This window comes from Peromyscus eremicus, chromosome 20 (assembly GCF_949786415.1).
Source record: "Peromyscus eremicus chromosome 20, PerEre_H2_v1, whole genome shotgun sequence".
In the NCBI taxonomy this organism is placed as follows: domain Eukaryota; kingdom Metazoa; phylum Chordata; class Mammalia; order Rodentia; family Cricetidae; genus Peromyscus; species Peromyscus eremicus.
In genome coordinates, this window is record NC_081436.1 from 4,422,023 (window position 1) to 4,432,907 (window position 10,885).

A 10,885-nucleotide genomic window follows, 5' to 3' on the forward strand; every position below is an offset into this window, starting at 1 on the left:
CTTCCTTTTCAAAATGCTCACGGCTAGCTGGTTGTGGCTGCCGCCACCATTTCGGTCGGTATAAATTTCCACGAGAACTTTATATTCAGGTTCCGTAGTCTATTGGTATTTTTATTAGACCATATTAAATTTATAGATTAGTTTATGGGGCGCTGACATCTTTATGACACTGGGCCTTTCTACTTGGAGATATACTGTGCCTTTCCATTTATCCAAGCTTCTTTCAGTGTCTCTTGCCAGCATTTTTAAGTACCTAGATCTAGCACGGTTATGATTCGATTGCTGTTTCATTTACTTTGTTGTTTCAATTGAATAGCACATATTTTATTTCCTTATACTTTCTAGTCAATCCATTTTAAAATGTACATTAACTTATGCCTGTTTTGCTTAAAGCATCAAGCCTGGTGATCTGGGTTGGATTCCATGTGCATGCACAAGCACACACACACACACACACACACACACACACACACACCCCACAAATAAATGTAAACCATGTCTTATTTGTATTTGCTTTTCAGTTAGTGTCCTTGGACTTTCTGAATAAGCCATGTCTTAGTTTGCTTTCTGTTGCTATGATTAGGGTCATGATCAAAAACACATGGGGGAGGGTGTATTTGGATTACAGGTCCCTCTTCAGGGGATGTCGGGGCAGGAGCTCAAAGAAGAGACCTGGAGGCAGAAACAGAAGCACAGGCCATGGAGGAGCGCTGCTTACTGGCTTTCTCCTAGGGGCTTGCTAAACTGGCTTTCTTATACAAGCCAGGCCCACCTGCCTCGGTGTGGCACCACCCACACGGGCGGGCCCTCCCCTGTCAATCATCAGTCAAGAAAATGCCCCACAGACTTATTTTTATATCTCATTCTTTTCTCTCCTGTAATTATATAAGCACGTACTTTCAAAGCCAGGTTAAATAAAAATAGCCACAGGAGCAAACCTTGTCCCACATTTCATTTTAATGGGATTAATCTAATTTTTTTATTAAGTATAATTATGAACTTTGGACTGTGTAAATTTTGTTTTGTTTTTGTTTTGTTTTGTTGTTTTTTGAGACAGGGTTTCATAACAGCCCTAGCTGTCCTGGAATTTACTTTGTAAACCAGACTGGCCTCAAACTCACAGAGATCCCCCTGCCTCTGCCTCCTGAGTGCTGGGATTAAAGACATGCACCACCACACCCAGCTGAGTGTGTAAATTTAGTCCCATTGAAAAAAATTACTATGGGGCCAGTGAGATGGCACGGTGGTTAAAGGTGTGGTTGCCAAGTCCGACAACTGGAGCTCAATCCCAAACCTGTCTGGTGTAAGAAGAGAATTAACTCACACGAGGTGTGCTCTGACTTCCACATACTTGTCATGACACATGTACACCCATACACAGAGAGAAAGACAGACAGAGAGAGGGAGAGGATAATAATAAAACAAATCTTTTAAGAACTAAAACCAAATGCCAGGTGTGGTAGCACATACCTTCAGTCCAGGCACTTGGGAGGCAGAGACAGGTGGATCTCTGTGAGTTTGATGCCAACGTGGTCTACACAGCGAGCTCCAAGGCAGCCTGCACTACATAGAGAGGCCCTAATCTCATAAAAAAAAAAAAAAAGAAATGAAACCAAGCAGTTTGACTCCAGATCCTGTGTCCCCAACCACTGTGTTCTAATCTCTCAGGAACCTGGAGTCCTGAGCCAAGATCCAAAAGGACCTGCCCAGGGAAAGAGAGCCGGACCGTGAGGACCTATTCTCCATCGCAATGGTTAACTAAGCTGGAAGGCTGACATCACTGCCAGCTTTTTCTTTTCATCCACATCCTCTGTATCTATGTGAGCTCTACTTCCTCTACTTTATCTTGAACTGCTCTGTATCTATGTAAGCTCTACTTCCTCTACTTTATCTTGAACGCTGGAAGGTCCCTGCACTGGTCTTGGCCCTTCCTCATTCTACCTATCTCTACTCTTCTCCAGCATTCACATCTGCATCTTCTGATGACTTTCTGTGTGTGTCTCCAGGCCTCTTTCCTAACCAAGCTCACCTCTGCCCTGTAAACTCAATACCTCCACCAAGACACCTCACAGGTGCCAGAAACTGAACCTATTTAACTCAGAGCTCTTTGTTTCTGCTCCTACACAATTCTGGGCCTCCCACAGACTCTTCCTTTGTAGTAATTACAGATGATTACTCAACAAATATAAAGCATGTACTTTAGTACTGGAAAAAAACAAAAGGGAAAAAAAAGACCCAAACAACTGCCCTCATGCCCTCAGAGCCAACAGGGCAGGGGTAAGGGATACAGAGGACAGGGTTTAAATTCTTAGAAAGGCAACTGAAAGCCTGGGAGATTGTTCAGTGTTGAGAGCCAGGCCACTCCAAGTTTTCCCCAGTCCCTGGTGTATGCAGAAACAATGTAATTCCTTGGAAAACCAGGAACACACTTGGCAAACCAGGGCCTTGGGAGCTTTCGCCTAAGGCCCTGATGTTTGGAAAAGGAACAGTTAGTAGTTCCTTATCTAAAACCAGGAATATGCTTGGCAAGGCCAGTGGGCCAGGCCTAGGGCCAGGGCCTGGGGATAGCTTCGCTTCCGGTTGGAGAACCCAACTCTTCTCCCCTAAGGAGCGATGGTTATCAGGCCCAAGGCAGTAAAGATTGCTTTCAACATGGAATCACAGCTCAGGATATTCTTTCTTATTTGTAACCATCAAGGGCTTAATAGGTCAAGAATAAGAACCAAATGAGTTAGGCCCTGTCTCGGAGAGGGGAGGGGAGAGCCAAAATCCACACTGAATTACAAGTTGACATGAGCTTCCCTGACCCAGACACTGCTCTGCTCCACCTTCCATACTTTTTTTGATCATTCTGCCCTAGCCACACTAGGATTCTTGCTCTTCAAATTCATCAGACTCCTTCCTGCTCCAGAGCCACACCGTCCCTTCTGACTGGGGGTTGTGGTTAATCTCCATCATCAATCTGATTTAGAATCACCTAGGAGACACTCCTCTGGGTATTTCTGTGAAGACATTTCCAGGAAGGTCTGACTGAGGTGGGAAGGCCCATCCTGGACACGGGTTGTACTATTCTAAGAGCTGGAGTTCCAAACTAAACAAAAAGAAGAAAACATGGGGAGCACCAGCGTGTCAGCTCTCCCTGCTCACTGACTGCGGATACAACATGACTGGCTGCCTCACCCTGCTGCTGTCATGGCTTCCTTACCATGACAGAATGCACCCCTCAGACTGTGTGCCAAAGTAAATCATTCCTTAAATTGCTTTTAATTGTGAGAACAGCAATAAAAGTTGAAGAGGCCTAACTTAACATTAGTGCAGCCGTGACAGGCTGCAGATGAACAATGCTGGGACTATACCTCACCATTACAATAACCAGGAAAAGCTACAAACTGTACCCCACAGGGGACCAATCAGAATTGAGACAAACAAGTACTAAATGCTCTAGAACATCAAGGATCGCTTACATAATCTGTATATAGCTTGCTAATTTCCTTGCTGCAACGCTAGTACCAATCCCTGTTTGACAAGACTTCTGTTACCTCACTCCTGCCCAACCAGGAGTTCAAGCCCCATCTGAATCTGGAACTCCCCTACACCCCCATCCTTTACTCCTTAAAAACTCTGCCATAACTGAGCTCAAGGCTCTCCCTGATCGAACTGCTGTGCTGGAATTGATGGGAAGCCCAAGCTTGAGCTTGCAATAAAGGCTCTTTGCTTTTGCATATGGACTTGGACTCCTGGTGAGGAGGGGGGTTGCTCATGACCAGGGTGTAACAAAAGTACTTAACACAGCAATGCAGTTCTGAGGATGGGGGACTGGTTTTGGGTTGGGGAGTGGAAGAGTTTGGGGTGGTCATTAAGAGGAATCCTAGAATGCTCTAAACAGAGCTTTTTAAGCCACTATGGTGTGAGTCTGGAAGAGCAGAACAGTAATGACAGGCAGATAGTGAATGCCACGCCTCTGGGGTGCTTATCAGGAGCTGGCAGCACCATTCTTGCTACATTCTGCCAAATAACCTGGCTGCACTCTGCTCATGCCCTGAGAACGTGAGTGAGACTGATGTAAAAAGTAATGGACTAATTTGGGGGTGTAGGAAATGTCATGACAACATAGTGTTCAGGCTATATTCACAGTCACTACTCACTAATCTTATCCAACTTTACAGTAAGAGAGAGCCAAGCAAAAAGAAAGGTGTCCTGCAGCCAATACCACATCCACTGAGACACCAACCTGTGAAAATTCATATTTGAGAGAGTCTAAATTAAGAATACCACTGGAAATATTCACTGTTTGAAAACAGCAACTAGCGAGACACTGTTTTCCCAAGTGTTCCAGGTTTGGTTACCTGTGTGTAAAAAGCCACTATAACTGTGATAGAAAGGGGACAGACTCCATCCTGAAGCAACAGTAGACCTTGGTGACACCCACATGGTATTAGTTTTATAAGCATTGCAGGACATCTGATCACACTCTGAACCCCAAGATTTTGTTATTTACTGGAAAAAATATGTTTCTAGTTGTGGTGTGGCTTAGTCCTAGCACACACCTTTAATCCAAGAGCTTTCTGCTTACTGCAAACAGGATTAAATAAAGTCAAACACAGGTCAAGAGGTGGAGCAAGCAACCAGTTGACAGGAAAAAAATCATAGGAAGAGGAATAGAGTAAGGAGGACAGACAGAAAGACACAGGCAGTAGAAGGGAGGGACATTCAGTTGGAGGAGTTTTGTTTGAGCTGGCACCGGAGAAAGCTCTCTTTCTGGGATGTCAGTAGAGGAAGAAGTTCAGCTGGGTGCTTTCTCTGCCTCTCTGAGCTAGCAGGTTTTCACACCAGCACCTGCCTCCTGAGTCTTTCTTGGTAAAATCTGAACAACTGAGATTTAGTAAAAAAAAAAAATTTGGTGGTCCAACATGTGGCACAACCACACAGACAGAGAGATCAAGCCAGCTGTGGACAAACTGAGAAGACATCAGATTTGGTAAGACACCTGGGAAGTCCTCAAGGAGAGAGTTAAGTCATTTTAAAAGGAAAAATCTTTCCCACGTTAAGAATGGGAAATATCATAACACAGGGTGTTAAGACCCCGTATAATGCTACTTCAGATGGCTTGAAAATAGAAGCAGAAAAATGAAAAGATAAATGACTTAGCTGAGATTGACAGAATACCAATTATAATTACTATCCATCTGGTAATTCATATTTTATCTTTAATAGTCATAGTGTTTTTTTTGTGACAAACATGAAAAGTGGATTGATAAGATACAAGCCTTAGAAAGACTTACACATGAAAATAAAAAAAAATACTCTGACACAGATAGAGGAATTTAGATAAGAACCTACCACACCACACATTGAAACTGAAGAGGGGCAGCTGAAGGTTATTAGAAAAACAACCTTAGTTTATCCAGTTACTAGACAAGAATGATCAGCAGATGATAGGCACTCCAAAAGTTACGTAGAAGTTAAGTGGAATCCTCTAGAAATACTAGATTTGAGATTTAAGGAAGCAGTCATTTTATATGGTATGCATTCACCCTATGTGGAGCAAATATTAAATTCATGGGCAACTCAGAACAGAGGTATCCCCCAAGACTAGAAAGATTTAGCAACAGCAATGTTGGAAGCTGGTCCTCAATAACAATGGCAAACATGGTGGAAAGAGGAAGCAAGGGCCACAGAACAACAAAATAAGGCTGGAGATATTAATATTTCCCAAGATCAGTTTCAAAGGCAGCTTGAATTTAATGATGACATTCAGGTGCTATGTTGATTAGCAGCTTTAAATGCTTGGACCATGTTGAAGAATCAGGAAAGAGGTCTGAGTTATTTACTAAAATTATGCAAGGCCCCAAAGAAGCCTTCACTGATTTTTTTGCAAAGATTGACTTCAGCTGTAAGTAGAATTGTTTCATATCCAGAAGTCAGACGAATATTAATTGAATATATGGCTTCTGAAAATGCTAAGTCAGAATGCAAAAGGGTGATTAGGCCTTTAAAGGTAAGATCAGCACCAATAGCTGAATGGATTAGAAATACGCTGATATGGATCTCACACTTATGATGATACTCTGATAAAAGTAAAAGTTTTAAGAAAACTTTTAAGTTTCTAAAAGTTTTAAGAAAAATCAAAATGTCAGATGTTTTTGTTTGTTTGTTTTTTTTTTGTTTTTGTTTTTTTTTTGGTTTTTCGAGACAGGGTTTCTCTGTGTAGCTTTGCGCCTTTTCCTGGAACTCACTTGGTAGCCCAGGCTGGCCTCGAACTCACAGAGATCCGCCTGGCTCTGCCTCCCGAGTGCTGGGATTAAAGGCGTGTGCCACCACCGCCCAGCCAATGTCAGATGTTTTAATTGTGGTAAGTAAGGTCATTTGAAAAGAGACTGTAAGCAAGACATTTCTAGAATTAATGTTTTTTCTAGAGATAATTCAGAAAGAAGGCCCTAGCCTTTTGGAGTATGTAGAAGGTGTAGCAAGGGCTGGAATTGGACTAATGAATGCAGTTCAACAAGGGACAGGCAAGGTAACCTTTTGCCATAGGGAAATGCCATGAGGTGCCTCCCACAGGCCCAATATCAAATTTGAATCAGTCATTCCTTGTCAGTATCAGAGAAACTCATCCACAGAGCAATTAAAAGACTTAATACCTATTGTTAAAAACAACACTGCTCTGAATGTAATCAAGGACAGAACAGCTAGCTTCAGTAGATAAGACAAAAAACTCAGGAGAGACCAGAAAACAAGTATTTTGTCAAACTGCTATAAATAATCAGAGACCAAAGCTAAAAATACATATAAATGGCATTGCAATTGAAGGTTTAGTAGACAAAGGAGAAGATGTTACAATATTTTCACCAAAATCTTGGCATCCAGATTGGCTATTTAGGAGGTAAATATTTAGCTTCTAGGGATTGGAACTTTATCTCAGGTAAAACAAAGTGCAAGATGGGTCAAGTGTATAGGGCCAGAAGGACAAATAGGAAAATTAAAGCCATATGTAGCTAATATAGCCATGAATTTATGGGGATGTAATTTGTTGCAGCAATGGAAAACACAGATTAACATTCCTCCAATCACAGAAACAAACCATAATAAAGAATGCTTTTGAGAAAAATATTAAAAGTTATTATCAAGAACAGTCACAGACCACTCAGGTTGTACATAAGCAGGACACAACAGCTGTTGGTCTTTCAAAGGTACCAAATGCCCTACCTTTAAAATGGTTAACTGACAAACCTGTGTGGGGGAATAATGACCTATGATATTAGAAAAATTACAGACAGCTGGTACAGGAGCAGCTAAATGCTCAATATGTTAAAGAATCAACCAGTCCTTGGAATTCTCCTTTATTTGTCCTTTAAAAGAAATCTAGAAGTGGAGAATGTTAACAGATTTAAGAGCCATAAATAGGGCTGGAGAGATGGCTCAGTGGTTAAGAGCACTGATTGCTCTTCCAGAAGTCTTGAGTTCAATTCCCAGCAACCACACGGTGCTTCACAACCACCTATAATGAGATCTGGTGCCCTCTTCTGGCCTGCAAGGAAACATGCAGACAAAACACTGTATGCATAATAAATACATAAATCTTTTTTTTTTTTAAAGAGCCATAAATAAGGAGATTCAGCCAATGGGCTCTTTACAGCCAGGAATTCCTTTGCTGCCTTTATTACCTAAGGGATGGTTTATTATACTGATTGATTTAAAAGACTGCTTTTTTACTTTGCCTTTATAAGAACAGGATAAAGAAAAATTTGCCTTCACAGTGCCTACTTATATTAGTGCTCAACCTGTTAAAAGGTATCAGTGGAAAATTCTTCCATAAGGAATGTTAAACAGCCCTAACTTATGTCAATATTTTGTACAACAGCCACTAAAAATAATTCATAAACAGTTTCCTCAATCTAAAATTTATCACTATATGGATGATATCTTACTGGCTGATTCAGACACAGATACCTCAGAAAAAATGTTTGCCTTGTTGGAGATTATAAATTGCTCCTGAAAAACTGCAAAGAGGAGCTTCTATCAATTATCTAGTATATAAGATAGGCTTACAGAAGTTTTGACTACAGAAAGTATAAATTAAAGGAGATCAATTACAAACTCTTAATGATTTTCAAAAGTTGCTAGAAGATATTAACTGGTTACAACCCACAATTGGATTAATTACTCAAGAGTTAAGTAATTTATTTCAAACCTTACAGGTGATAAGGACTTAAATAATCCAAGAAAATTATCAGCTGAGGCTGAGAGAGAATTGGCTCTGGTAGAAAAGAAATTACAGGATGCACATGTGGATTGATTGGATCCAAAGCTTGATTATATTTTATTTATTTTGCCTTCTACTCGTTCTCCTACAGAAATTCTGTTTTAAAAAGTAAATGCAATGAACTCTTTTCTGTTTAAAGATTTATTTATTTATTATGTATACAGTGTTCTGTCTGCAGGTATGCCTGCAGGCCAGAAGAGGGCACCAGATCTCATTACAGATGGTTGTGAGCCACCATGTGGGTGCTGGAAATTGAATTCAGAACCTATGGAAGAGCAGCCAGTGCTCTTAACCTCTGAGCCATCTCTCTAACCCCCACAGAAATTCTTATGCAGAGATAATATCTTAGAATGGATATTTTTAGCACACAGAGTAAAAAAAAAGTTAAAGACTGATTTAGAAAAGGTTTTTAAATTGATTCTGAAAGGAAAAAATGAGACTTTGTCAATTAGCAGGAGTAGACCCAGCAGAAATTGTTGTCCCTTTTACTAATGCTGAAATTGACTAGTTATGGGCAGAAAATGAACATTGGCAAAGAGTTTACAGTAAATTTTTTGGGAGAGATTAACAACAAATATCCCCAAAGCAAGAGATTTCAGCTTATTAAAAAGAACTAATTGGACTCTCCCTCATACAGTAAAAGGGACACCAATTTCTGGAGCCCCTTCATTCTATATTGGGAATCTATATAGTGCAAATAAATCAGGAAAGGCAGATTATAAATCAGGAAAAATAAGTGCAGTGGCTCAAAGCCCTTATGATTCAGTTTTTAAAAATCAGAGCTGTACACCATTCTTAGGTATTATTAGATTTTCCTGAATCTCTTAATACAGTTACTGACCCTCAATATCAGATCCCATATGGGTCTACCAGGTCCTGATTAAATTGATCAGCTATTGATAGGAAATGTGCTAGAAGCCTCAGAATTTTATAAGAAACACCATGTTAATAGCAAAGGCTTGAAGAAAGATTTTTCTATCGCTTGGCAACAAGCCAAGGAAATTATAAGGAAATGTCCTACTTGTTCTCTGTATCATCAATCTCCATTAACTGCAGGAAGTAACCCAAAGGTACTCCAAGGAATGAAATTTGTCAAATGGACGTGTTTCATTTTGCAGAGTTTGGAAAATTAAAGTATATGCGCCATACTATTGATACATATTCAGGATTTCAATGGGCAACTGCATTAAGTTCTGAAAAGGCTGATTCTGTAATTACAAATTTGTTAGAAGTTATGGCCATTTATGGTGGTACCTATACAAATTAAAATAGACAATGCTCCAATATGTCTCTAGTAAAATGAAACAGATTTTTTTGTTGTTGTTGTTGCATATTACAGGTATACCACACAATCCTACAGGACAAGCAGATATAGAAAGATCTAATCACACTTTAAAAGATATGCTTAATAAATAGAAAGGGGGCTGGACAGTGGTGGCACACGACTTTAATCTAAGCACTTGGGAGGCAGAGGCAGGTAGATCTCTGTGAATTCAAGGACAGGCTCAAAGCTACACAGAGAAATCCTGTCTCAAAAAAACCCCTAAATAAATAAACAAATATAAACAGAAAGGGGTAATAAAGACCGCTAGAGATAGATTACACAGTGCTTTATTAACTTTACATTTTTAAATGCTAATGAGAAAGGAACAACAGCTGCAGAAAGACATTGGATAATAGAAAAAAAATTGTTGAATTAAATCATCCTGTATATTTTAAAGACGTGTTGATCTCCAAATGGATAGATGTTACATTGGGGAAGAGGTTTTGCTTTTGTTTCCACAGGAGAAGAAAAGCTGTGGATACCAACAAGATTGATAAAGATTAGGTTCAAACAGGAAAGATCTTCTGAATAATGAGTTCATTAGACAGCTTGGTCATTCAGTCCAAACTAACTTATAAAGACTAACAAATGCCTTTCATTTAATCAAGTATGAAAAAACAAAACTAAAAACTAATATTTCAAATGATAATTCACCAAAGACACACTTATCTTACTGGCATGAAATGAAAAATGGGTTTTCTTGGGCTGGAGAGATGGCTTAATGGTTAAGAGCACTGCCTACTCCTCCACAGGTCCTGAGTTCAATTCCTAGCAACCACATGGTGGCTCACAATCATCTATCATGGGATCTGATGCCCTCTTCTGTCATGCTGGTATACATGCAAATAGAACACTCATATGCATAGAAATATGGGTTTTCTTAAACCACATGTCTTAATTCCATGTTAGAATGTAGATTACCACGTGGCCCATGCCATCTTGGATGTAGAAGCTTTTGAGTTTTCTTCTTAAATAAAATAAATAAAATTAAAAAATAAAAATAAATAAAAAGGATATTTTTGTTTGGTATTTAAATTACAGTTAAGAGATTTAAAATGTATTAAGTAAATTCAAAGGGACACTATAGTTCAAACTTGTTTTCTACATCTCTAAGAGCTAGAGTGGTTTGGAACTAAGATAAAATATTTGAGCAGAAGCTGGGTGGTGGTAGTGCACACCTTTAATCCCAGCACTGTGAGGCAGAGCCAGGTGGATCTCTGTGAGTTCAAGGCCAGCCTGAGCTACAGAGTGATTTCCAGGAAAGGCTCCAAAGCTACAGAGAAACCATGTCTAAAAAA